The sequence below is a fragment of the Prionailurus viverrinus genome, chromosome D1 (assembly GCF_022837055.1).
Source record: "Prionailurus viverrinus isolate Anna chromosome D1, UM_Priviv_1.0, whole genome shotgun sequence".
Lineage (NCBI taxonomy): Eukaryota > Metazoa > Chordata > Mammalia > Carnivora > Felidae > Prionailurus > Prionailurus viverrinus.
Genome location: NC_062570.1, coordinates 2,643,905 through 2,670,259, shown reverse-complemented (window position 1 = coordinate 2,670,259; position 26,355 = coordinate 2,643,905).

The window sequence follows — 26,355 nt, the reverse complement described above, 5'->3', positions numbered from 1 at the left end:
CAACATCAAAAGCACTGATGAAGGCCACATAAACCTTGCTCGCCAGTAGGGAGAGACCATTTGAAGTCACTGATGTTGAATCTATAGCAGGATTAATCTAGATAAACTGGGCTAACGTTTGTGACAAATTACCAATTGCACATACAGATCACAGATGTAGTCCTAAGAGGAAATGACACCGACTGGGGCATGTGTGCACCCTGGGAAGTGAGTTAGAAAAATTCCAGGAAAGGGAAATGAATCTTCTTGATACAGTAGCATCTTCTGTCTACGTCAACAGGGTTCCATATGAGCCTTCCCTGGCCATGCTCCTCAGCCAGAGTACAAAGGCAAGGGAGGAACAAGTATCCCTAAGTCAGAACTTTGTTACCGCCAGAAATGAAGGCACCAGTATGGTTTTCCACACTGTATGGTTTTCCATATGGCATCTTACAGTATTTGTCTTTCTCTGACCAACTTATTTCACTTGGTATAATACCCTCTAGATCCACCCATGTTGTCACAAATGGCACGATCTGATCCTTTTTATGGCTGTGTAATATTCCATTGCATACATAAGCCACATTTTCCTTATCCATTTATCTGTTGACAGACACTTAGGTTGCTTCTATGTCTTGGCTGTTGTGAATAACGCTGCAATAAACATGGGGCGCCTATATCTTCTGAAGCTAGTGCTTTCGTTTTCCCTGGGTAAATACCCAGGAGAAGAAATGTTGGACAGTATGGTATTTCTATTTTCAATTTGTTGAGGAACATCCATGCTGTTTCCATAGTGCCTGCAGCAACTTTTAGTCCCACTGACAGTCAAAAGGGTTCCTATTTTTCCACATCCTCACCAACACTTATTCTTTTTTTTTTAATTTTAGCCATTCTGACAGGTGTGAGGTGATAGCTAATTGTGGTTTTCATTTGTATTTGCCTGATGATGTGTGATGTTGAGCATCTTTTCATGTGTCTGTTGGTCATCTGGATATCTTCTTTGGAAAAAGTACCTATTTAGGTTGTTGTCCATAGTTTAATTGGATAGTTTGTTTTTAGAGTGTTGAGTTGTAGAGGTTCTTTATATATTTTGGATATTAACCCCTTATTGGGTAATTTTGGACTTCTAAGTTCCAAAACTATGGGAATAAAGTTGTATTGTTTTAAGCCAATAAATTTGTGGTAGTTTGTTATAGCCATAATAGAAAACTAATACAACCACATTTACATACTGTGCTCCACTCCATACCCAGATCTGGGAAAACAATACCTATGATCTACTATAAGAAAAATATCTTTCCCACTCAGGAGGGGGTAGAGATTAACTCGTGTCCAACAGTGGAAGTAATTCACCTGACAAAGCATTACAGAGGTGTGGTGTGTACAGATAAATAGGATATGGAAGCCATGTTTGCAGATGCACGTTGTTTTATACACAAGAAATAGCTTCTTAAATGTCCCTGGTCATGTCACCTTAGAAAGTCATCTGAGTACAAACATAGTATCTATCTTTAATTTTCATTTTTCTATATTTTAGGATGTTTCCTAAATTCAGTTTCCTTAAAGCAAGGCATATGCTTCGCCTACTTCCAGTCTCATAGACACAACCTCTCCTTCCTGCCACCTGCCAGGCTTCCTGCCCCTTACCTTGACTATACATGGCTCAGTGAACATACAGAAGAGCTGTGGAACTGATTTCTGGATTAAAAAACCAAACCTGGTTCTAAGTCCTGGCTCTGCTGCTACACTTGGGAGGTCTCTTAACCTCTCTGACCTTCAGTTTCCATTGTCTCTAGAACAAGATTGGTGATGCCTACCTCCGGGGGACATGAAAAGTAAATGAGATGAGAGGTGACTGAATAACATGTAGTCACTGTATTTAATAACAGAATAAACACCACTGTTTAAATAATGTTATACATGTCTCTAGTTTTACATTTCATGCAGCTACCATTTCATGCATTTACTCAATCACCATAGTACCTCTGGGATGTCAGTAAGTGGATGCAACTGCTCTCCCCACTGAGCAGTTAAAGAACCGGAAGCTTCAAAGAATGTCTTGTCCAAGAGCTAAGAAATGGCAAAGCAGGGACCTGAGTCAATGTCTTTTGACTCCGCATCTCATGACCTCTCCACCTTGGGACTAAAATAGAGGCTTTCTTCTCCAAATAGAAAGAAGAGCAGACAATCTTCTGGAAGTATAACAATGTTCTGTGATGATACATCAATGCTCATAAATAGGGGCTAAGATACTGGATGTGTACGAAACACTGTCCTGAACAGGGGGAGAGACATATGACAGGAGATCTGTGGCCAGAAACGCCTAGCAGAGTCTGCCACACTGAAGGCCCTGCCCTGGAACTCTGTTCACTGTTCTATTCCCACAAGAGTATTTGTGCTTCTGCAATATTTTTAGTACCTCTATGTTTAATTTGAAATGGATTTTTAATTTAGTTTAACTAGGTACTGAACACCTAATTAATACTTAAAGCACTTCGGTTTGGATCAGAATGACGATGCCTACTAATAATATTTAATGATTATTTATGACAATATTTTAAAAATGAGCTTTCTAATGGGTTTACATAAATATTTGACACAGCTTCATTATCTTTACAAATATGAGTGGAGGCTGAAGAAATAATACTATTTCTCAGCATGCAGTTCTATCTAATAATGGGGTTGGTAAGTAGAATCCATTTGGTAAAACAGGGTTTCATGCTCTTTCTAATGCAATTTCTATTTTTGCTAATTTATCAGAGATTAGCCACTAAAATAGAAAACAAGCTCACCATCAAGTCCTATTTGCTGTTCTCTCCTATTTATTTTTATAGATGTACAGAATATATCGGGGTCAGATGCACAGTTTTAAAACACTTATTAATATGAAAACTGGCTGCTTCAGAACCTAACTCCTAACAGGGCCATCATTGTAATTACTACTAGCAAACAAATATCTTTGATTGTCTATTATTCAGAAGTCATTATGGTAAATTCTGGAAATAAGAATAAAAAGAGGATACTATTTGTTATTTATGTCCTTCCAACTAGCATATAGATTCCATGGGAATAAGGAACATGTTTTTCTCATTTATCTCATTATACTTTCAGAGCCTTCTGTCAGGCACAGACTAAGCAGTGTAGATTGTTTTCAAGCAACAGATCTACAAAATTAAAATGATAATAATAATAATGCCTCTCCGGGTGATATTACACCAATGCCCATCAATATGATTGTAAAAATTGTTTATGGCCAACATCCATTCAGCGTGGCCAGCGCTCATGATTTACAAGTTGTTAAATATTTCGAATATCACTTAATATCCACATTAAAAAGGTGCTTTAAATATTCAGTGGTGTAGTGGCACCTGGGTGGCTCAGTGGGTTAAGGAGCCAACTTTGGCTCAGGTCACAACCTTGTGGTTCATGAGATGGAGTCCCACATCAGGCTCTGTGCTGATGGTGCAGAGCCTGCTTGGGATTCTCTCTCTCCCTCTCTCTACCCCTCCCCTGCTTGTGATCACGCTCTCAAAATAAATAAATAAACTTAAAAAATATTCAGCAATGTAATGCATGTAAAACACTTGTAAAAGTTTGAATACATGTTCATAATAATGATAATGCTAAAGATTGGGACAATGATTAAGCTTAGAAACATAAACGTAAAAGGAAAAATTAATTGAGCAGCACAATAATAACCAGGTGAATAAAATAGTAGGCTCCTAGAAGTTCAGAAAAGGGAGAAGTTGGTAGACCTAGTCTGAACCAGGAAATACTTATGAAATATATGACATGTGAAGAGGGTCTGAAGAACTGATATGACTTACTCAAAGAGGAAAAGAATTCACTTTTTCAGGTCCAGTTACACAGCCATAAAGTTTCTACATTAAGTGATGGGCCATTCAAATAAAATCATTTAAATTCTGTAAGATACTAAGATTGAGAATTTTCAAAAATATAATAATATATGAATTATTTCAAAGGTAAATGAAATCACCTTATCTGGATTAGTTCATTCTACCCCCCAAAGTTTCTATAGTCTTTGTAATATTAAAATCCTATGGAAGTGGAAGATATAAGCTAAAGATTAAAAATGGGTATAAAAAACAGGGCATCTTGGTTGCTCAGTCGGTTAAGCATCCGACTTGGGCTCAGGTCAAAATCTCATGGTTTGGGAGTTTGAACCCTGCCTCTGGCTTTGTGCTGACAGCTTAGAGCCTATAACCTGCTTCAGATTCTGTCTTTCCTTGTCTCTACCCCTCCCTTGCTCATGCTCGATCTCTCCCTGTTTCTCAAAAAATAAATAAATGTTAAAAATTTTAAAAAATGGGTGTAAAGGTTGACATTTATCAAACATGCTTAACAAATATGAGGAAATAACACACCAATAACAGTTTAAGCATTCAAAATTAAAATCTGATTTCAAGAAAACACATAATTATCATTGCTGTAAAATAGAGACTATAATACAAAAAAGGACAAATACTGACCTAATGTTGTTGAATGCATAAGAGAACACTGTATCACTGGAATTACAACATATGTAGATGTGATATATCTAATAATAATAGTGCAAAGGAGGAAGATGAAATGGAAATAATTTAGAATGAAATTTACACATTTTACCAAATTAAGTTAGTATTAACCTAAAGTAGATTGTGCTAAATTAATATGCATACTGTAACCCCTAGAACAACCACCAACAAAATGACTCAAAAAATATAGTAAAAATTAATGAAATGGAATACTAAAATTTATCTGTTTGGCACAAACAAGACACTAAGGGGGAACAAAGAGAAAACTACACAAGGCACATGGAAAACAAATAAGATAGTATGTGTGTGTGTGTGTGTGTGTGTGTGTGTGTGTGTATCCAACCATAGTAAAAATTACAATAAATATAAATGCACCAAGCAATCCAATCAAGAGGCAGACATTCTCAAACTAGAGTTTTTTATAAGCCTAACTGTATGTAATAGGCACAAAACACAATTTAGATTCAATGACACAAAAAGTTAAGGGTTAAAAAAGATGAAAATATACACTATGCAAATGATAACCATAAGTGAGTGGCTATAATTTTACACAAAAAAGACAGACTTTAAGACAAGCAGTTAATAGAGTGAAAGAACATGTCTTAATAGCAAAAGTGTCAATTCATCAATTTTATAATTGATGAATAGCAATTTTAAACAGGTATGCACCTAACAACAAAGAACCGTAATACACAAACAAAAATTGACATAATTGAAAGGAGAAATACCAAAATGAACAACAATAACTGGAGATGTCAATGCCCAATTCTCAATCAGTCAGAGTAATCCTAAGCAGAAAATCATCAAGGATCTAGAAGACTGAATAACATTCTCAACTGAGTTCAGATAAATCAAAAGAGCAGAAGAGAATCCAGAAATGGATCTACAACTATTATGGTCAATTAATCTTCAACAAAGCAGGAAAAAATATGCAATGGGAAAAAGATGGTCTCTTCAACTAATGATGCTGGGAAAACTGAACAGCAACATGCAAAAGAATGAAACTGGACCACTCTCTTACACCACACACACAAAAAATTCAAAATGAGCTAAAGACCTAAATGTTAGAGCTGAAACCTTAAAAATCCTGGAGGAGAACACAGGCAGTAACTTCTTTGACATTGGCAATAGCAATTTCTTTCTACAGATGTCTCCAGAGACAAGGGAAACAAAAGCAAAAATACACTGTTGGGAATACATCAAAATAAAAAATTTCTGTGCAGTGAAGGAAACAATCAACAAAACCAAAAGGGAAATTACAGAGTGGGAGAATACATTTGCAAAAGACATCTGATAAAAGGTTACTATCCAAAATATAAAGAACTTAGAAAACTCAATACCTAAAGAACAAATAATCCAATTTGAAAATGAAAGAAAACATGAATAGACATTTTTTTCCAAGGAAGACATTCACACGGCCAATAGATACTTGAAAAGGTGCTCCACATCACTTATCATCATGGAAATGCAAATCAAAGCTATGAGATGTCACTTTGAAATGGTCAGAATGGTTAAAATCAACAACACAAGAAACACAGGGTTGATGACGGTGTAGAGAAAGGGGAACCCTCTGGCACTGTTGGTGAGAATGCAGACTAGGGAAGCAACTTGGGAAAAAGGTATGAAGGTTCCTCAAAAAGTTAAAAATGGAGGGGTGCCTGGGTGGCTACGTCAGTTGAGCCTCCAACTCTCGGTTTCAGCTCGGGTCCTGATCTCATGGTTTGTGGGATCAACCCCTGCTGTCAGCATGGAGCCCGTTGGGAATTCTCTCTCATTCTCTCTCTCTGCCCCTCTCCAGGGCTCTCTCTCTCTCTCTCTCTAATAAATGAACTTTAAAAAAAAAAGTGAAAGCTGGAACTACCCTATGATCCAGCAATTGGACTACTAGGTGTTTACCCAAAGAATACAAAAACACTAATACAAAGGGATACATGCACCCCTTATGTTTATAGCAGCATTATCTGCAATAGCCAGATTATAGAAACAGCCCAAGCATCCATCGCTTGATGAGTGGATAAAGATGTGGAATATATATACACACTGGAATACTACTCAGCCATAAAAAGAATGAAATCTTGCCATTTGCGATGACATGGATGGAGCTAGAGTGTATTACGTTAAGCAGAATAGGTCAGTCCCAGAAAGACAAATACCGTATGATTTCACTCGTATGTGGAATTTAAGAAACAAAGCAAACGAACAAAGATAAAAAAAGAGAGAGAGAAAGAGAGGCAAACCAAGAAACAGACTCTTAACTATAGAGAACACTGCTACAGGTGAAGCTTCACAATTCAAGAATTAACTCACATTTGAGCCAACACACATTTACAACGGCCCAAAATGTTCAGATCAGACACTCAGTGCTTTTCCCCACTAGTCATCCTACTCACCAGACTGAGCCAGAAAAGTGTGGTTTTATTTATTGATCAGCTTCTGTGTACCAAGTACAGTTCTACGTTTTATATTCACAATCTCGTATAATTTCTACAGGCATTATTTTCCCAAGTTTACAGATGAGAACACAGGCTCCTAAAGATTAAATAACTAGGTCAAGGTCACAAAGCTGACATCCAACAGGGCCAGGATCAAAGATATACCTATTTTTTTTTTTTTTACCAAAACCCACCTTTTATAGTGGCAGCAATGATAGGCACATCCCTGGCCTCAAAGGGTGATGGACCAATAGAAAGATTGGGCTTGAGTCTGGGTTTGGCTTCTCAGACACCAACATAGCCTCTCACAGAATCATCGTGAGAGATTCTGGAAAGAAGGAAAGAAGGTGGAAAGAAGCAAAGCCAACTGAATGCAGCAGACAGAATCCTCCTAACAGACAATAATGACCACAAACCACATCCCATTCATGCAGAGAATCTGATTCAAATCTTCCTGTATGGATGAAAGTCTAAACGAGAGTGCTGGTCTGGTGCCAGTTCAGTGACACTCTGCAAGTGCTCCCTAACCCCAGTCTCTGATCCTGGTATTTCTCCTGAAATTTAGACTCTTTAAAAACAACAACAAAAAATGCCTTCTAGATGTCTTCATCTGAACATTCCAAAGCAACAGCCTTTAACAGAATTTACTAATTGATCCTTTTTTTTCTGTGAATATTTGACATTGTTTTTGGTCTAGGACACATAGAAGTGTCAATATCTCATTATACTGAACTAGCTGCCTATTTAAATATGCAAAGAACCATAAACACTATGCTCATAAAAATATCCAGTTCCTTAAAAAGTGGCCTCAATCCTGATGTTACCATTTGAATAGGTGAATATGCATGCAATCTTTCATACACATTTTACATTCCACTGTCAGGTCTGGCTTTCCCTGCCTGGAGCATATTGTGCTGGACGAAGATGGTCCTGATGTCATCTCCCATGCCCCATGGTTTTTTATCACCTTGTCATGTCTCTGGAGTAGAGAATAAACTCCTCTCTCCTTGAATTATGGCAAGTTTGGGACTCAAGTAGAATGTGGTGACACTAGGTGACATCTTAGGCTTGGTTTGAAAAGGTGACATGGATTCCATTTCACTCAGTGAAGGCCTCGTGTTGGGGCCCTGAGCTCTCTTGTAAACAGTAAACTTCCCTGATACTGTGAATCCATGAGGAGCCCCGCAAACCTGGGTAAAGACGCTGTATATTGAATCCCTAAGGCTGTGGGGATGGGGTGGGGAGAAGGAGAAAGGGAGAGAGAAAGAGAGGCAAATACACTGAGAAAAAAGCTCACTGGGGACCACAATCAAAAACTGCCACATCCTGAATGCAGACTGATGGGACACCCCAAACCACAACCACCTAGCCAAGACGTTCTCACATTCCTGGTTCACATTAATTATGAGAGATAATAAAAGGATGGCTGTTTGACTCATTACGTGTGGGGTGATTTATCGTGCACCCAGAATACCTAGTTACTGGTTACTAGTGATGCCTGCTAGTTAGCCTAGTACTTCTGTGAAGGGATTTCCCAAGTATTATCAAAGTTTCCAGTCCGTTGACTTTAATTTGGGGTGACTACTTCGGGCAGTTGGGACAGACTCAGGTGAGCCCTTAGAAGAGAGCGGAAAGACCGGAAACTGCACATCCCCCCCCCCCCCCCGCCCCCGCAGCTGGCCTGAAATATCAAACAACCGTGCTCTGGACATAAAAGACCGTGTGACGGAGGAACTATGAGTGACCTATAGGAGCTGAGGAGCTCGGTCCTACCACCCCAAGGGGCTTAGCTGTGCCAACAACCCGAAAGAGCCTGAAGTGCATTCTTCCCCAAGACGGATGCAGATGAGAATGCAGCCCCCGCGGGTAGCTTACCTGCAGCCTGGGAGCCCCTGAGTGGGGTACCCAGCTGAGCCATGCCCAGCCTTCTGCCCCCCAGACACTGTGAGATCCTAAGTGCGTGTTGGTGGAGGTGGGGGACACCTGGGTGGCTCAGTCAGTAGAGCATGAGACTCTTGATCTTAGGGTCTTGAACTCAAGCCCCACATTGGGCACAGAGCATACTTAAAAAAAAAAAAAAAAGTGAAGCCTTCCCATCCATAACATGTTTTTTTAAATAAACATATATGGTTTTAAGCCACCAAGTTTGTAGTAATTTGTCACATCATGATAGGAAGTGGGTATAGAAACCAAGAATAAGACTAGTGAACAGGAGTGCCTGGGTGGCTCAGTTGGTTGAGCATCCAACTTTGGCTCAGGTCATGATTTCATGGTTCAAGGGTTTGAGCCTTACATCAGGCTCTGTGCTGACAGCTCAGAGCCTGGATCCTGCTACGGATTCTGTGTCTCCCCCTCTCTCTCCCACTCACCTGCTTGTGTTCTCTCTCTCTCAAAGGTAAATAAACATTAAAAAAAAATTAAAAAAAAATACTAGTGAACAGATCTCATGCCATGAAGTCCCTCAGAGGTAGACCAGAAATATAGATCTAAGCTTCTGAGAATGGAACAGGGTATTAACACGGTTAGAAAGACCAGATTTGAGACCTAGAAGAGCCATAAACTTTTAAAAAAATCATGGCAAAGGCTATTGCTTTGACTTGAGTAGGTACAGGTGCACCCTGTGCTAGGATCTTACATCAGGCAGGTCCCTCGAGCTCGGTCGCTGCACTTACTCTCAACTTCTTGCCTGTACTGTGTCTCAATGCCCTGCTTTGGATTTGGCCCCAGCTCTGTCATTTCCCCCCACCCCTCTCTACCTTCATTTCCACCAGACCTCTGAGTTCTCCCAGACTGTTTGGCCACAGGCTTCATCTTCCACTGATTTCAGTCTACCTGTGTCTCCATCAAAACTCTGTCCTCACATTAAGATTCCCTTCCCGAGTTCTGCCTTCCCTGACAGGAAGGCCGGTAGAGCTAAGTCAGGTCTCTGATTTGGTCCTTTGTCCTCTCCTTGATAGAAGCATCGTTCTCTAAGAGCACATCTTGTGTGAGCATGAGAGGGCAGAAGGCCAGCACTAATTCAATTCCGTACCAATCTGCACAGTGTTCAGACACTTCCCTGTGGGGCCAGAGTCTTACAGTTGGGATGGAAAGGGTCCCTCCGCTCCTTCTCAGGGGCCCTTCCCATAAACCATTTGGCTTCCTGTTAAATCGGGCAGTCACTTTATGATGGGATCAAATGGCTTCTTTAAAAACCGAACAGGTGCTGTATTATGAGACAGTGAAATCCATTCCCACAAATTGCGGTAATAGACAAGCTGTAGAGTCATTCCAAAACCGGTAATATGATAAGACTTTCAGAGAAACCAGGCTATGCTTTCCTCCCCAAGCTAGAAGAAGCAGGAACGGATAGAAGAAATTCGTCTGTACCTTTCCTATGCCCGTAAATCTAGAGATTGCCTCTGTGCCTGGGAACAGATTGGGTATTAGGGTCAAAGGAGCCCATCATCTTGGTATTTTACAGGAATGTACATTTATTGAAATACACACTTTTATTTTTTTTTTAATTTTTTTTTCAACGTTTTATTTATTTTTGGGACAGAGAGAGACAGAGCATGAACGGGGGAGGGGCAGAGAGAGAGGGAGACACAGAATCGGAAACAGGCTCCAGGCTCTGAGCCATCAGCCCAGAGCCTGACGCGGGGCTCGAACTCCTGGACCGCGAGATCGTGACCCGGCTGAAGTCGGACGCTTAACCGACTGCGCCACCCAGGCGCCCCGAAATACACACTTTTAAAAAAATGTTTGTCTTTCAGCTCAGAATAAAAATCCACACCAGGGCGTATTGCCTCGGGCAACAATGTTCATATTTTGGCAATCGTTACACACTTTTTATACCTTTTTTTTAAATGTCTATTTCTACCTCAGTGAGGTGTTTCTAGGGCAGATACTTCCTGAATCTCCCCTGAATTATTCCCAGTCATTTTCATGGGCAGAGAAGCCTCAGGTGACTAAAAAGAATTCAAGTGGCATACTTGGATTTATTTAAATACATAGCAATAAATTCAGATGTGCCACTGCTGTGTTAAGCCCCAGGAACCAGTCCTGATTCAGCCATAGTGGGGGTGCAGCCTGATGCAAAAACAACCCCAAATGCCAATACGGTACCTGCCTTTAAGTGCTGGTTCCCATCCCTCGATACACATTACAACCACCTGGAGAGCTCTCAGGCAATAGTCTTGCTCTGTCCCCACTCACAAAGAGTTGGTCTGGGGTGGGGGGCAGGTATTACAAGAGTTTAAAAGTTCCCCCGATGAATTCAATGTGTACCCAGGGTTGAAATCCACTGCCTTAAAAATCCTTCAATTTGCCAGGGGCCGCAAAAATAATCCAATAACTCGGCCTGTGAGAGAGAGGTCGTGAAAAGGCAGGTAGTGCTCGAACTTAAATTAAAAGAATGCAGAGAACTTCTCCAAGTAAGGAGGTAGGAGGAGGAGGTTTGGGAGGGCTTTTGAAGCCAAATTCTCCTGCTGGGCAAAATCCTATTGATGCTAATGTTTCACTCCCTTCCTCACTTATCCTGGTCCATTCACCCCCACTGTCACCGCCCTGACACAAATCTTTGTCCTTGCCTGGCCCTTTTTGCATAAACACTCTCTTTTATCTTCAGACATATGCAGTCCGGTGCACAGAAACGGATTGACTTACAGCACAAATCATTCGCACTGACCTGATTCAAACCTTTCAGTGGCTTCCTGTTGCTCTTAAAACCCAAAATATTTAACAGAGCAGACAAGACCCTCCGTTACTTAGTCTTGGGCTTCCTTCGGCGTCACCTAAGGTCTCCTTGTCTGCCCTGTCCTTGGTGAACTACGACGTCCACTCATGCTAGCTCTGCTCCAGTCCCGTGCAAACCACACCTTCTCCTTTCTCGGGGTCTTTGTGGACATACTCATCTCCCTAGAATGCTATCCACCCCCGCTTCTCAGTCCATCCTGTGACCTAGAAAACTCTACAATGCTTAGTCCTCTGCTCAAATATCCCTTCCACATGAAAGATTCCTAAGATGTCCTCTTCCACCTTAGGGGTCCTTGTTACTTGTCCCCAAAGCAATTACTCTTCTCCTTCGTAACGTGAATCTTCAGGGACCTGTATGCATCTCTCCTGTGAGGATCTAAGGTTGATAAAGGCAGAAACTCTTTTTTTCCAATCCCTTCCTTTATCTTTGGCATTTTGCAAAGTGTCTGGCATTTGGTAAATTAATGGCAAATGCTGGTTGAATAAACTGAATGAATGATACCACACATAAAAAAAAAAAGACAATCTAACCAATTTTTCTCTCTAAGAGTTTTTATTTCCACAGGTGCTCAAAACTTGGTGCACGAGATGTAACTCAATTGGGCTGGAACTTGACCTCCTTGTATGGCCCTCTATGCCTTCCCTCTCTGCTCCCTCTCTCTTGCCCTCTCTTTCCTATTTTTCCTCAGAAGTTTCACTTTTCGTAGGAAGAATCTGCATTTAAACAGAGTAACAAATAAACCTTCATTATTAGCAAGCAAGTATTAATATATTTACACATTGACTGCCATGATGAAAAGGGAAGCAAAGCTGAGTAATATTTTCTGAGCAGCTGTAAGGTGTTCAGCGTATGTACTCAATCACTTAATTCTCTTCCCATTCATAGGAATGCACCCATTTTTCAGATGAAGGAATGAAGACTAGGGAAACATTACTTCCCAAAGGTCTTACAACTAGTTATAGGACTACCAGGCTAATGACCACTGTCCATGCAACTCCTTATCCCTGGCTCTCTCCCCTATTCCAATCAGATCTGTAACCAAGAGGCAAATCATTTCCAATGATTCGAACCTCCTTCATGAGAAGCTATCTAAGGTATCTTAATTTTATATAGCTTCTTACATTGTAGGCTTCAGGTGTCTACATTATGTTTCACTTAATTATGTCTACAAGGATAAAAGATTACGCACATTACCAATTCCCGTCTCTTGTCTCATAACCTTTTTAAAATTGCATTCATTCATCCATTCAATAAACGTCTGGTACTGGGAATATCATTCTGAATTGCTTTCAGAAAATTAATATTATTAATCATAAAGACATTTTCCTAAGATTCTCAATTTGGTTATACTTCATTTCTCTCTAAGCTTTGGAATTAAATTCCATTACACAATATCCAGAATACAGCTAGTAACTCTTGCATGTAGATGAAATGCAACCGCCCCTCCGGCATCTGGGCTACGGGAAACGGAGAAGTGAACTTGCGAAGTGTACCCTGATTCTCACAACACGTAAACTGTGTCAGACCACATCATTGTGGACATTACAGGCTAAGCACAAACTCTTTTAATACCGGTCAAATGACATCCATAGGGTCTAAGATAAGATCACAGACAAATCAATCTAACGTTTACTCCATGCAGATCCATACATTTTAAAGACAAAACCATTAAATGTTCCAGCGACTTCGTGGTTTACATACTCCTACCAACCCCTGCCAAGAGCGTCCTGTGACTAATGCCAGCCCGCCTGTCCCCTCTCTCTTATCCCTCCCTGCAAGCCCTATAAGTGGACTTAATTATTGGTATTTAAGATTACCCCCAAACTGGACTGCTTACTATCTGTTATCATGACAAGGCTTTATCTAGAAAGGCAGGGCTTCAAAGACAAAGATCTTTAAAAGACAAAATCTAACAATTCTATCTAACATAACAGTGCTCATCTGTTACTGTTTAGACCTAGCCTGAAAAGGGTGTCACGTATGTGAGCCTGTAAAATTGCTCAAGCAAACAAAATATTGATTCAGGGTAGCTCTTGGCAGCATGGCTGAAGAATGCATCCTGATGAAAGAGAAATGGAGGAAATAGTCAAATCACGAAAAGTGCTATTTTAGGACTGAAAGGAGACTGTCCTAAGGGGGTGAAAAAGGAGTAAGACAAACCAGAAGTGCAAGCTGGGTCAGGGAAAGTAGTTCGAGTCAGAAACTAAACAATCTGGTTGTTTTAAAACTTACGGACGTCTGTTAGCCATGATGAAGTTACCATCAGCTGAACAGAAACCAACAATAACAGTGGACCAAGTACATGAAGTAAATGTGTTCAGAGGTTTCACAGCATGTAGCACAGAATCGCAAACCTGGCAAGAAGGGAGACAAAATTCAGTTCCATGAAAGTTCCTGCATTTTGCCAGGCAGCGCTTTCCAGACTAAAGTACGAGGAAGGGAAGTCCGTTCGTAATGGAGTGGTCTCACTGAGTTCAGTAGGCAGAAATGAGAGTCAGGCTCCTGGAGGGACTGCAACTTATAGGGCAGAGTACCAGACAAAAGGGAGCTGTGCCGGAAAAACAATTCCAGAACCTTCACAGGATGTATCTTTGAATGTTTAGCCAGACACTAAAATACACATGCTGAGGACAGAGCTCCACGAGGATGTGCAAGAAACAACTACCAGGAAAAGAAATAAAAGGAGCTATAAGATACTATGGGAATTTGTACAAGTTAGGGAGGCAGTAAAAAGCGGCTTCCAAGCATGTAGTACATCATAAAAAGCCGCCATGGGAGAAGAGCTCATCTAGACTTACAGCAAATGCTACTGGAGACCCGTCCTACCAAAGGTTAAAAACAGGTTCAAAAAGGTCAAGTCTATCTGCAGATAAACAACCTGCCTATCTGAACCAAAGCCAACACTCTGTCAATAGAACAACAGAATCCAAAAATAGAAGTAAAGCATCTGTTAAAAATGCATTATGGTATAGCAAGATAAACATATTTAAAATAAGTGAGAAAAATTAGATATCTTTACATTAAGAGAAAAGGAATTTCAGTTCATACCTCACACCATACAGAAAAAGTCATGCAAAATGGGTCAGAGATCTAAATGGAAAACCTAAATTTAAATGTTATTACTACGTAAAATTATTAAAATTCTAGCATGAATATAGGAGAAATCTCTGTGACGATGGCTAAGCAAAGATTTCTTACCTGGAACAACATAATCATGATCCAGAAAACAAAAACAACTGATGAATGCTGACTCATTGAAATTAGGAATTTTTGCTCCTCAAGGACACTGCTGAGGAAACGTGTAAACAAGTCAGAGACTGAAAGAAAATATTTGCAAATCATCTATCTGATAAAAGATTTGTATCCAGGATACATAAATGGCTCTTAAACGTCAGTAATTAAAAAATAAATAATCCAATGAAAGTGTGTAAAAGATAAGAAAATCCCTCCACCGACGAGTATATATAGGTTGTAGGAAAACATGCTCACCATAACTAATCATTAGGAAATGCAAATGAAGGCCAAAAAATGAGATACCACTGCACAACTGTCATTCTGATAGTCTGAAATGAAAAAGTACGATCACGTCAAGTGGTGTCATAAATGTGGAACAAATGTAACTCTCATACACCACTGCTTGGAATATTAATTCTATAACCACTGTGGGAAACACTTTGTCAGTGTCTTGCAAACTTAAACATATACCTGGCAAATTGTGGTCACATGCATATGTGTAGTCATTCCATTTCAAGACATTCATTCAAGATAAATGAAAGCATACACTCATACAAAGATCAGTACGCAGATTTGCATAGCAGCTTTATTTGTAACAACCCAAAACTGAAAACAATCTGAAGGTATACCCACAGGTAAATGGATGAACTAGTCAACTATAAAAAAGAACCAACTGCTGTTCATAAGTATGGGCAGATCACAAAGTATTTATGGTGAGAGAAGACAAAAAATTGTGCATTCTGTCTGACAGAATTTACGTAAAAATATAGAAATGCAAACTATCTGCAGTTACAGACAAGAGATCGCTGTTTACTTGGTAATTGGAAGGGAGGAAGGGATCACAAAGAGACCGATAGATGTGTTCATTACGTTGATTTTCATAAAGATTGGCAGACGCGTACGTATTTAAAATTTATCAAATTGTACATTTTCAATATGTACGTTGTTTCATGTTCTAATCAGAATATTAGAATTAAATATTAAAAAGCCATTAAAAACAGATCACATATAGAATGTTCAACAGAAGTAAATTAGAAAACAATAAAAAGAGCATATCTAAGAAAAAAATGAATGTTTCAAAAGTACACAAACATTTTTAAATCCGTGGGTGAGGAAAGAAATAAAAATGGAAGTTAGAAGATATGTCAAACTGAATGATAATGAATATATAACATAGCAGGATCTTTCAGATTTAGTTCAGTGGTACTTAGAAGGGAACTTAATGCTTCCTGTGGCTTGAATTCTGTTCCCTTCAAATTCATATGTTGAAGTCCTAAACTAGACCACTCAGACTGTAACCTTATTTAGAAATAGTGTCGCTACAGAAGGAATTACCTAAGATATGATCATCCTGGAGTAGGTCAGGTCCCTAATCAAATATACCTGGTGTCCTGATGAAAAGTGGAACTTTGGACATAAGCACACACACAGAAGAATGCCACATGAACATGAAGGTGCAGATTGGGATAATGTGTGTTCATGGGAAGGGACGCCAAAGATTGCCAGCCAACCACCAGAAACCAAGAAAGAGGCCTGAACACATTCTACTTCCTAGCTCCCAGAGAGAACTAATTCTGCCACCATCTTGATCTCAGACTTCTAGGCTCCATGAGTAACCGTAAGACAAAAAAATCACTGTTGTTTAAGCTGCCCAGTTTGTGGCACTTTTGACTGTAGCCCTAGAAAACTAACAGGATGCTTGTATTAGGAAAAGAATAATGGCACAGTATCAATGATCAAAGCTTCTACCTTAAGATATTAGAAATATAAAATTTTAAAAATTAAAGTGAGCAGAACGGAGGAAAGAAAAGAGATAAGAGTGGAAGTTAATCAAGAGAAAAATAAAGGGAGAAATCCCAAAATACCAGGAGAAAGATATACCATGTCAATGGATTGCAATACTCAATATTGTTGCAATGTTAACTCTTTCCACTAATTTTCAATAGGGGAGAAAAAGGGGGCCTAGCAGCTAAAATAATCTTAAAAAGAAAAAATCTTTAAAAAAATCTTAAAAAGTGGTTTTCTGGCAAACCACCATCTTATTTCAAGATTTATTATAGTGCTGCATTGATTCAAGACAATGTAGTATTGCCATAGCCATAAAAATAGACAAGTAGATCAATTTAACAGAATAAAACAATTAAACAAGAAACTAACACTTATTCAATCCATTTACTTTCAACCAAGGGTCAGTTAATAAAATTGGAAAGGAAGTTCTTTTTAATAAATTGTGCTGGCATGACTGGCTATACATGAAAAAAAAAGAACCTTAAACCATATCTCACACTATACAAAAAAATTAATTTGAGAAAGACCAAAGACCTCAAAGTAAAATTTTACATTTGAAAGCTTGATGCAGATTAGCTTCATGACTTTGGACTGACATTGGGGTGGAAAAAAAGCTCACGAACAGGACAGAGAAACCATTAACTAAAAATAAGTTGTTGTCAAAATTAAAATATTTTGCCCATACTGTTTAAAATATGAATATACAAACTTCAGACTGGAAAAAATATGCCATGAGTATAACGTACAAAGAACTTCAATCTTCAATCAAGAATATATAAACAACTTTTACAATGAAATAATGAAAAACAACCCAGTTATAAAAATGGGCATTTCACCAAGGTGTATATACCACAGACTAATAAGCCCAGGAGTGTATTTAACATTATTAGTTATCAGAAACATGCAAAGAGGTGCCTGGGTGGCTCAGTCGGTTAAGCGACCAACTTCGGCTCAGGTCATGATCTCACGGTTCATGTGTTCGAGCCCCACGTCGGGATCTGTGCTGACAGCTCAGAGCCTGAAGCCTGCTTCAGATTCTGTGTCTCCCTCTCTCTGCCCCTACCCCGCCCACAATGTCTCTCTCTGTCTCTCAAAAATAAATTAAAAATGTTAAAAAAAATAAAAATGCAAAATTAAGCCACAACATAATACTATCATCTACCAACTAGAACAGTTACTAAGTAAAAAGGTGAAGAACACCAAGTGATGGCAAGTGAGTGGTGTGGCTGAAACTCTCACATGTTGCTGGTACAAATATAAAAAGGTACACATTTGGAAATCAGTCTAGAAGTTTCTCATGAATGTAGTCATCATTTACCCCAAAGAAATGAAATTACAAAAATAAACACACACCAAAAAAAGCCCCTGGAATGTGCTGTGTCAAAACAACCTTATATAAATTAGTGAAAAGCCAGGGGGCACCTGGGGGGTTCAGTCGGTCAATTGTCCCACTTTGGCTCAGGTCATGATCTCGCAGTTCACGGGTTTGGCCCCGTGTCGGGCTCTGTGCTGACAGCTCAGAGCCTAGAGCCTGCTTCGGATTCTGTGTCCCCCTCTCTCTCCGCCCCTCCCCAGCTCATGCTGTGTCTCTCTCTCTCAAAAATAAATAAACCTTAAAAAAAATGAATAAATAAATTAGTGAAAAGCCACAAAGGAGCATAAATGTCCACCCCATCAAGAGAACAGATAAATACACCGTGCTATTTCCATATGATGGAATACTATTCAGCACCAAAGGAGAATAAACCCCTCAACAACGTGCATGGAAATCAAAAACATTACACTGAATGACAGAAGCCTTGTACAAACTTCATTCTCATTATCTGTTTCTAAAAAATCCATATACAAAGATAAAAACAGGATAGTAAAAACTTACCTGTGGTGAAATATTTCAGAACAATTAATGTCCCTCACTGAAGATGGGACTGACTGGGACCGGGCACAAGTGATTTTTCTGAAGCGATGGAAATATCTTAATATGTGGGTGGCAGATAACGTACAATTGTCACAATCCATCAAACTACAAACATAACATTTGTGCATTTCTTTGAATGCAAATTATACTTCAAATATTTTATAAAAGTCGGAAGAGAAGTCCTACTAACCTCTTAATGTCCTACTAACCTCGGGGTACAGAATTATCTGCTCGGTACACAGTGCAAATATACAATCAGCATACGAACTGCTCTCATCCAATTTTCCGGGTTTGGTTTTGGACACTGTCTTCCAGAAACACCAAGTATGTTCTGAGCAGCACGTTCTTCCTGATTTTAAACTCACATGTATAGTAGCAGAAAAATTCCATCATAATTAATCTAATTCCTTTCACGTTATTAACGTTTTCTGTTCTCTGTTTCTGTCTCTGTCCCTCTCAGGTTCAGAATTTCTTTTCTGGGAAACTGGTTGTCGCGTTGGGCAAGAACGGCATAAATCCTACCACGTTGCTAAAGAAACACACCAGTCTTATTGAGATATAATTCATATGCTATTCAATTCACCTTCTTAAAATATACAATTCAATGTTTTCAAATACATGCATAGAGTTGTACACCATCACCACAATCAATGTTAGAACACTTTTATCGCCCTCATTTGTATCACCTTATTATACTTTAAATTTCTGTACATTCTATTTGTTTCTGTTTTAACATTTTACCTGCGTACTTACTATGCATCTTGTTGTTTCACGCATACTCTCGATTTCCTCTTTTATTTATGATCTTAAACATGTGAGTGTAGAGTTAATGCAAATACTTTCACTATCTCAAGTATGTGTGCATCTCCTTCTAGTTTTTTCTTTTTCCCTCGATTCCTTCAGGCCTCACGTCTGCATACAGACCAGCTGGCGATTAAACGTTGTCAGGGGAATAGTTTTTATCACGTCCCTGAGTGCCACAGCCAACGTGGACACGTGTGCCTGCTGTCCCCCTCTATGGTGTGTATTATTTTCCCTTCTCCAGATTTACCGTGTCACGTGAGGATACACGTGTAGCTTCTGGGAAGCCCATATTTCTGCAGTGTGGCCAGCAAGTTCCCCGTGACTGGGCCCACAGTTCCTCTTGTCACTCTGTCAGGCTGTGAACCCAAAGCTCAAGGTCTTGGGGGTCTTAGTGTACAACTCCCGCAGCCATCATGCTTGGGGTTAGGTCACCTCTCTGGGCTCATGATCCCACTTTGTGCCTCTTGGGCTCCCAGATTTCCCAGTGGAACTCCTCATCCACTTCAGCTAAGCATTTTTTAAAGCTTCAAAAAATATTCCACCCATAATTTTTCTACCTTTACTGTTCTGAACTAAACAGGCCACACACTAAAAGGCAAGCATTATCAACATTGGACTGTACATTTTTAGGTTTATTTATCTGAGAGAGAGAGAGAGAGAGAGAGAGAGAGAATGAGCAGGGGAGGGGCAGAGGGAGACAAGGAGAGGGAGAGAATCCCAAGCAGACTTCGCACTGCCAGCGGGGAGCCTGATGTGGGGCTCACCCCCACAACTCTGGGATCATGACCTGAGCCGAAAACCAAGAGTTGGACATTCAACCTACTGAGCCACCCAGGCACCCCTGTACTGTAAATTTCTGCATCAAATACAAGACAGTGTGCAAATTCACATACAATTCCCCAACTGAGAAGCATTAAACGCAGCTAAGTTATTCTCCGCGTGAGCTTGAAAATCAGTGCAAAGTCCTTTATGTTAAAAAAGCTCCAGACGGGTTTTGCAGATCTTTGAGATCCCAGCCTCCATTCAACTTCATTGAAGGATTAGGAACTGACTTTCTGTTCCATGGAAACTTCGTGGTGTTTACATCAAGGAAGACAGACACATAAATTAATCGTTGTTGTGCACTGTTGTATTATGGCGGTATACACACTAGAGAGAGTGGCTTCTAAAGTTTACTGAGATGAGAAATTATTTGCTAGACAAGGTTGTGTTTCAGTAGGTATTTAATGAATTAATGAATGAGAATGGGAACCCAGGTAGTGAGGTTTGGAAGCTCTTTGCCTCTTTGGAATCGTTGTGCAAGTATTATGTGATGAGGTTAACAATTTTCCCATTCTGTCTTCTGTTTTGTCCCTCTGCTTTATTGAACTATATCTGTTTTTTATGTTTATTTATTTTTGAGAGAGGGAGAGACAGAGCGCAAGCGGGGGAGGGGCAGAGAGACAGGGGGGCACAGAATCCAAAGCAGACTCCAGGATCTGAGCTGTAGGCACAGAGCTCAACGCGGGGCTCGAACCTATGAACCATAAGGTCATGACCTGAGCCGAAGTCAGACACTCAACCTACAGAGCCACCCAGATGCCCCAGATTAATTATATCTTTCTAAAGAAGATTCTTTTTAGGCATTTTAAGAAAGAAAATTAAAATCCCATAGGCGAGAAGAAAAATGCACATTTCAAAATCACTTCTTGGGTAGTTTCTTTGGCCAAGTTGGTAACATTCATGCTGAAAACACTTCATGAATATGGAATTGTTTGCCACTTCACTCTACAGGACAAACATTTTCCAACTTCTATAATTCCTTCTCTGATTTCTTGCAACTAACATAACCTCTCACCCACCTTCTGTTCCTATCTGTTTTTGTCTCAAGGTGCAGTTTGCCGACCTACATTAAAACGTATGGGCTCCTAGAAAGATCATGGGGAAAATCATCTGGTCCAGCAGAAACCAAGCATGGACGATGCCTACAAGACAGCAAATTTAAGAATGGCAATAGGTATTTACCCAAAGATAACAAAATCACGAATTTGAAAGGGCACATGCACCCCATTGTGTATTGTAGCACTATCAACAACAGCCAAGGTATGGAAAGAGCCCAAATGTCCACTGACTGATGAATGGATAAAGATGTGGTGTGTATACACACACACACACACACACACACACACACACACACACACAGAGTGGAATACTACTCCGTGATGAGAAAGAATGAAATCTTGCCATTTACAACAATGTGGATGGAATTAGAGTGTATATTGCTAAGTGAAATAAGTCAGAGAAAGGTAAATATCATATGATTTAACTATCATGAGAAATTTGAGAAACACAACAGATGAACATAGGGGTAGAAAGGAAAAATAAGATAAAAACAGAGAGGGAGACAAACCATAAGAGACTCTTAAATACAGAGAACCAACAGGGTTGCTGGAGGGATGGAGGGGAGGGGGTTAAATGGGTGATGGGCATTAAGGAGGGCACCTGTTGGGATAAGCACTGGGTGTTATATGTAAAAGATGAATCACCGGGTTCCACTCCTGAAGCCAAGACTACACCGTATGTTAACTACCTTGAATTGAAATGAGAAAAAAAAATGTATCTTTAGAATGAACTGCTAATCTAGTCTATATTCTTCATTTCCTCAAAGTAAAATTTTAAAACCTCAAAAAGTGATACTAGTGGCTCACAATCAAACTAGAAGCTCCCGGAAGAGCCAGACCCGGTCTCTTGTTCTCCTGATGCTTTGAGATCTTTATGTTTTTCCATAAAACTTACTATATGTTGATCTGTTAAGAATCAAATCCTCTCCCCCCTACTTTTCTTCAAAATTTCTAGATGTCTATCAAATCTGATCTCACGTTTCATCTTGTCAACAAATCTCTAATATATCATCGCTTGTATTTTATGAGTGGATAAGATGAACTGGGGTCGGCAGAGCACCAGCTGCCATCAAAGGAAGGAGTAAGGCATTGAAGGGGTGGGGTAGGATTTGGGGGAGGAAGGTCAGGGCTTGACCCTGGCTCTGTGGACACCAACTCTGTCAACTGAAGCAATGACTTCATTCTTCTAAATTTGATATTGTTCTTCCTTTAAAAGCTGAAGTTACTGGGGCACTTGGGGGCTCAGCTGGTTAAGCATCCAACTTTGGCTCAGGTCATCATCTCACAGTTTGTGAGTTCAAGCCCCACATTGGGCTGCCTGCTGTCAGCACAAAGCCTGCTTCACATCCTCTGTCCCCCTTTCTCTCTCTCTCCTACTTTCTCTTTCTCTCTCTCTAAAATAAATAAACATTTTAAAAAAGCAGAAGTTACTGATCCCAATAATCTCACAGGATTTTGATAAAGATCAAAGATGTTATTCCATGTAAAGAAATGTGTAAACAGAAACCTACCTTCTAATGTTCATAGTAGTTATCTTGAGTTTTAGAGAACATTTCCACAAACAGATGAAGAGAATATGTATCTTTTTATTAACAAGGTTACTTATGAATAATTCAAAAAACCAAAAATAATGTTGTTTACTGTGAAAAAAAATGCTTTAGTAAGAGAATACATAAATAGTTGAACAACCGGAAAGCAAATCCTTGCATTTAGTCCACTTTGATCCCTCCGGGTTCTGTCCAAACCAGTAAGAGAGATTCCTCCGTTAAGAGAGACGATGACAAGGCAACCCAGTAGCTCACCTTCCACGACCCACACTTGTTCCAGACCTGACTGATGATAAGAATACAGATGATGTTTCCAGTGGATCCAAGGTTGGGCCAGGGAGCCTATATCTTTAATAAGCTTTTTAGTTGATATTTATAATCTGGAAAGTTTAGGGACAAGCCTGAAGTGACAAGCAAAATCTAGGTCGTCCCTCCGAGAGTAGAAAGCACAGACGTGCACAAATACTTGGCAAGTCAGACTGCTTCCCGCCCTGGGGCTTCAGCTATGAGATCTGAGTTCACAGTCACCTTATCCTCATTGTGTTATCATTAGGTGCTCTCCAAGTTCTCGATGTCGTAATAAGGGCAGATCGTCACAGTTTCTCTTGAAAAAATCAAATGGCCAACCACATACAAAGCTCTTAGACACTGGTTTTTGTTTTTTTCTTTTTTTGGGGAAACTGAAAACATGTGAAAGTAGACAAGAGGTGGTTAATCAAAAGAAATGCATGCCTGTTTAATGTAGGTCATTTAACGAAGTGAAGAGCCAGACAATCCCTCAATCACATCAGAAATAAACGAAGGTGGACATCCCTTTTATTGGGTGATGACAACAGAACGGCCCCCTCGTTGGGTGTACTGGCAAGGGAGATGGATCCCCAGCCCCAGCCCAGGTGACAGTGACGACCTCGGGCCGGCTCCCTGACCAAGGCTGGGTAAACCCACACTCCACTCGGATTTCTGACCTTGAGATGGAGGAAAGCGGGTCTCAGCGTCTGCTCAGAGACCAATGGAAGAGATGTGAGTCTGGAGTGCCAAGGGACCCTCACCTGGATGCTACTTTACAGAGGGGAGGTGGGGAATGAGTCTCTCAAGAAAGAGAGGAGAAGAATTCTTGGTGTTTTCCACATACCCTCCCCAGTCACCTGGCACTGGGGTGCCAGGCACAGCTGTGGTTTTCTGTAGCTTTGTTAAAGCAGCAAAATTCAAAACAAAACAAAAAACACCACCTCTTTCCCCCAAGTTGTGTGACTGTCACGTGCAACCGGAAGACTGATGGGTGCAATCAGTTATCAGATACTTCAGGTGGAAAACGGGTAGCTCCTACATAACCACTCCTGGTATTAGGAACAAAAACCACAGATTTTAAGGGGGAAGATACAGTTTCTTCACTTCTGAGGCTGCGGAATGTCAATTTCAGGAAAAACAAAATGTTCCCCATACATTTGGAAAGATATAAAGGTGAAATGACCTGAATAGAACCTATTGTTCTAAGTGGTATTTTCCAACATTGCTACTCACATGCATGATATAGCAAACCCAGGTGGGTATAAGAAAAATTGTTTGGCAGAGGGTATAACCTGAAGAAAATGCCAGATCATTCATTTCTCTTTTATTTCAGATATCCCTCTACTTTTCTAAATGACTGCAAAATATTCTCCATCCATAATGGTTCAGCTAGCATTTCTCAAGAAATACATTCTGTACAGAATTTGAAAGGAAGCCTAGCGTTGTTCTGTGCAAATAACGAGAATCCATATAGAACCCGTACTAGGATTTATCCTTCTTATTCTAGTAAATGTTCATTGTTTGAACTATATTTAGAGGTTTTCAGATGATTTTTTTGAGTGAAAATCTCTGTCGACTTGGGAGAAGTTGAATCAACATAAGCCTATTATGGAAACTGCAGTCTCTCAGTTCTATTTGCTAATGAGAACATACCAGCAATATGACTGTGTTTCCTTTGCGCTGGTCTTCACAGTTTCTATTAGAGAAAAACAAGAGAAGAATGTGATCTTGATCTTTAGTTTTGGATCTTTATGATCCATTCTGCCACATTTTGAGACATGCCCTGATATATTTTCTGCCACAGTCACAGTCTGTGATGGCTGGCTGAAAAAAAAAAAAAAAGCATAGGGCTCTTTCTCTTTACAGACACAGGAAAGCCATGATAATCCTCAGCCCAATGCAGAAATATTGAGTTTCTATATATATAAAAGAGAAAAAATGGAAAGACTACGCAGGTTACTTGTATTTCCTTTCTGATAAAACACTAAGGCAGAAAGAGGTATATAAAGAAATGTCCTATCATAAAGGTGTGTATGTCTTTAACCTTAAGCATTTACTATCCAAGAAGTGGTGCTAAGAGATATACAGATATCTGGAGACAGGACATGATGATAAGCCATGGGGACAGATCTTACTGGAACAAAATGAAAAGCTTATTTGTAATATATTCGGTTCCCAAGGGAAATCAAAAGCATGCAGAACGTACACCATTAGCATCTGGAAGTTCTTGGTGGTACGTGGCTGAAATTAGCCAATAAATTAGTCAAACCTGAAACTTTACTCTTTAATAGACTATCTCAAAAAATGAAACGAAAATGAGCTGCCTTGCTCATAACGTTGGATCCGTCTTTTGATTTAAGTTAGGCTGGATTTAGCATAAATTCACACCTAATAATAATACCTAATATTGATCATATACTTGAAAGGTGTTAGTCAATAATCTCACGGTTGAACCTGTATTAATCTATTTAATCCTCAAGAGAATTGCATGAAGAAAGCAAAGCAGAGAGATTTAAGTAGCTTGGGCAATGTCACATTGCTAGTTATTGGTACGGCCAAGAAAAAACACAAGGAATCTGGGTTCAGAACTCACCCTATAATGAACTGGCTTGTATCTACCTGTTAAAAAAGAAAGATATGATCACTTGGCTACATTTAACACACAAAGATAATATGAATTCAACTACATAGGACTTCTGCTTCCAGTAACTATGGTCTAGGTAATCTGGATTAAACTTCTGATTGAGAGCAACTAGTATAACTGAAAAAAAATTTTAAATGAAATGTAGGAAGTCATCAAAGGACCAGTAAAATAGTGCATGATTATTTAGTATCTGGGGAAGAAAAGAGGCCAACTATAGGGGTTGTTTTTCCCCACAGAGACTGGCTGAGAGTCTGAGAGATGGACAGCATTGAGAACCTGGGGACGAGAATTAGATTCCAGGGCCTATCAAGTGTAGGGGAAAGAGGTGAATACTATTATTAACCCAGACAAGTTGCACCCACAGAGGAAGGTTAAAATGGAAGTTAACAGCTTGTATAAGAAACTAAAATTCCGCTTTGAGTTGTTTTAATTCCAGAATTAAATAAAGATAACCCTGGAAGGTTGATGGCTTCAAATGCCATTCGGAAACAATAAATACATAAATCCATCCATCCTATAACTTAAAAGTTATTTTTACAAATAATTTTCTAAACACATTTTTATAAACACA